General features: G+C 37.2%; 1 long non-coding RNA gene across 2 annotated transcripts; it reads right to left on the bottom strand.

The window, feature by feature from the left end:
- Window positions 1-421: 421 nt before the first annotated feature.
- Window positions 422-2,932, bottom strand: LOC142638939 (uncharacterized). 2 transcript variants are annotated; one of them, XR_012845092.1, is made up of 4 exons: window positions 2,790-2,932; window positions 2,188-2,248; window positions 1,980-2,075; window positions 422-851 (listed from the first exon to the last, which is right to left on the bottom strand). It is a non-coding gene; the product is annotated as an uncharacterized LOC142638939 (long non-coding RNA). The 2 variants fall into 2 exon arrangements; XR_012845091.1 differs by having other exon boundaries at window positions 2,793-2,927.
- Between the last annotated feature and the right edge of the window lie 615 nt (window positions 2,933-3,547).

Here is a 3,547-nt window from a genome sequence, read left to right as displayed (position 1 = left end):
CAATAGCCCACTGCGGGACCCTGAAGCCGCGTTTTTAGAAAGCGGCTTCAGGTCCCCCTATAGCCACATTTAAAACGCAGCTATAGGCTGAACCTATAGCTGTGTTTTTGTAAACGCGGCTACAGGTCCCCCCATAGCTGCGTTTTAAAAACGCGGCTATAGACCATCTAATTGTTTTCTTGCTAAGAGTTCGTTTGGATAGAACTTATTGCTGAAAACTGAAAACACTGTACAAAAATAATTTTTTAATGTGTAAAAATTACTGTTCATCCCAGAAAGTACTGTTCATTGGCCTAAAATCACTGTTCATGGCCAATGAACAGTAACATATGCGCGTGGAAAAAAAAAAAAAACGTGGACGCAGCTGGAAAACGCTGCATCCAAACGTATTCTAAATCTCCTACCCAAAACAATTGCCAGCAAACAAAACAAGTTCATTGCCAAAAAGGTTGCATTGCCCAAATAATTTACATGAACAAAACAAGTTCCCAACAAAAGATGTTTTACATCACAAAATGCATATCACTTAAGGATTTTTTACATACAAAAAATTGTCAGCAAGCATCATAGTACTTGAAAAAAAGTAGTCAACTTCTGACTTACTCCAAATAGTGTGCAAAGTGCACACATCAAAACATAAGACACCAAAAACCTATATAAAAAGGAAGTTCATGACTATTAGCAAGGATGATAAAATGTTAGAAACTAACCAAGGGTTAGTTCAATACATTGTACATGAAGGATATTCTTTTGAAGGAAAAAAAGTCACTTGGGTGGGATGGACAGCTTCAGGCAGGTGCGATCTTAATCAATCCTCACATAGCTCTTTCAACAATGGCATTATGGGAAAGCTACATCCACAAAGAATTAACTTTCTTTGTTATTGATTAGTTACACAAATTGGACCCATGACCTCTCCTCCACCTTACTCTTACAAGGGGAAATCATTTTTCTAGGCAGGGTGGGAACAAGAAATACGTGGCCCATTGCCATCCCTACTCCTACCCCGCACCGCAATATTAAATAGTAGTAAAGGCACATTTACATCCTATCAATTAACCAGCAAATTATAGTAGTGAAAGTAAGTATATCTGCAATATAAGATGACATCTTTGCTGCTTTGTTTCTCAACTAGAATTACAACAGAATGTTTTTATTCAATTGCACGTCTATATGAACATATCATCAGATAATCATAATATGACAATAACAATGGAGATACTAGAACCAAAATAACAATTTATTTCAGTAAACATGCCAAAGAGTAGAGGAACGCACTTGAAGATTGTGCAACCGTACGGAAAGGTTAAGCAAAATGGGTTCCACTGCTACTTCATGGGGTTATGACTCAAGTATCTAAGACATGTCAAAATGGGAATACTGTTACCCCAATGAGCTACACCGCTTAAGTCCAATCATTTAAAAATGGGAATACTGTTACCCCATTAAAGCTTCAGGCATTAACTTAAAACCTTTCAATAAAGGTTATGGAACTCAATAAAAGAATATAAGGTTTTAACTACAAACTACAAACCCTTCATTTCATATTTCAGTTCCCATCTCCATCATGTAAATCACCATTTTCGCATGAAATTAACCATGACTATCAACTTCATTTCTAATTTTAGTTCCCATCTCCATCATATAAACCACTTCTAGGATGGAGTGACGATAAGTGCAAAATCCTGACTCTTTATAGCCCCAAAGAAGAAAATTGATGCTTTAATAGATGTAATGGAAAGATAAGAAATCATATGTCCTATCAGTTTTCATTGCCAAGTCACCAATTTCACATGAAATTGACCATGAGTATAATAGAACATGATTGAATTGTTTTATTCCCTATACCTAGTGTCCTTGTTCCTTACTTCATTTTCCACCACTTGTTAGAATTTTTCATTTGTCATACTAAAAATAAACGTAGACACAAACACACACACACACAACATTATTATATAATATCCCAAGTGGAATATTACCTCTTTCGGTCTTTTTATTGAAATGCAGGAGGCTATGTCTCCAATAAGTTTGATCCACCTCTCATTGTCAGTTAGCTCTCCATCTCTGGCCAAAATCTATAAACAAAAAGAAGAGCTGATATTATCTTTCTTTCCCTAAATGTTACAAATCACAATACTAGAAATTCCCTTCACTGTAATAGAATACTATGCCAATACAATTGTTTACCTTTCCCATTTCAAGATCTCCAACGCAATCACAGAATGCCTGAAATGCAATTACAAGAGCCCTGCCAAAAAACAAATGCAAATAAAAACCCCATGAAGCAAATCCCTCAAAAAAAATCCAATTAAACCCAAAATTGAAACCCTAAACCAAAAATCAAAACAAAAAAAGTTTAAAAACTTATTATTAGGAGGCCTAGGCTTTGTTGAAACCCTCTCTCACTTTTTATCAGCAACCAAACACAAAAAATCGAAACCCTCTCTCACTTTTTCTCAGCAACCAAACACAAAAACTCGAACCACAATGAGCTCCGTCGACATTCGCCTCCACAACCCCCAACACTCTCAAAACTTTTCTCTCTCACTTTTTCTCTGATCAACCAACCAAAAATCAACACTAACCCTCAAAAACAAACCCAGGAACCCAAACCCACAGATCTAAACAAACCCCCAAAAATCCGTTCTTTTCAAACCATAAACAACCACCAATCCAACAAACCCCCAAACCCACAAAAAATAAAACAAACAATGGGAAAAGAAGGAGATTTTCAAACAAAAACAAAACAGAAAAATAAGGAGAAAATAAAATAGAGGAGAGGGGATTACGACCAACTGGTACTGGCCGTATGGCTTAGGCCATGGCTGGGCTTGTGCTACAACAAGGAGAAGCCAATGAGGGAGACTCTCAGCGGGCGGCTCGAGAGGTTGTTGAGAGTGAGCTGCGTTGAATAAAACTCAGCTCTTAACATGTTTAAGCTGCGTTCGTACATGTTTTTAACCTGCGTTGAATAAAACGCAGCTTTGTTAAAGATTAGGGTCCGTTTGGATAGAGTTTATTGTTAAAAATTGAAAACTGAAAACACTGTAACAAAATAATTTTTAAATGTGTGAATAGTGCTGCGGGTCCTATTTTTAATATTTTTTTTCTGAATAAAGTGCTTGTGGGTTCCATGAACAGTGCGTAAACAGTACAGCTACAGTGCGTGAACAGTGAAATTGGTCTCCCGCACAGTAAAATAACGTGCATGAATAGTACCGGTTACTGTTCATGCACGTTGAAAAAAAAAAAAAAAAAGCTACAAAACGCAGAATCTGAAAACGTGGCAACAATAATTTGTATCCAAACTAAGCTTAGAAAAAAAAATTCCCAGGATGGGTCTATAGCCGCGTTTTTAAAACGCGGCTTCAGCCCTGCCCAGCATCAACCAACAAAAACGCAGCTTTAGAGCTACTCTATAGCCGCGTTTGGTAAACGCGGCTATACGTACAGTGCTGGAGCTGCGTTTTTCCAAAACGCGGTTCACTGTGAAGCTTTGGCTGCGTTTTTTGTAGTGAAGGTTTAAAAGAATTTAAGAATGAGGTGG

Source organism: Castanea sativa, chromosome 6 (genome assembly GCF_040712315.1).
Source record: "Castanea sativa cultivar Marrone di Chiusa Pesio chromosome 6, ASM4071231v1".
Taxonomy (NCBI): domain Eukaryota; kingdom Viridiplantae; phylum Streptophyta; class Magnoliopsida; order Fagales; family Fagaceae; genus Castanea; species Castanea sativa.
Note: the sequence above shows the minus strand (reverse complement) of the source record. Positions and strands in the feature narration are given on the sequence as shown.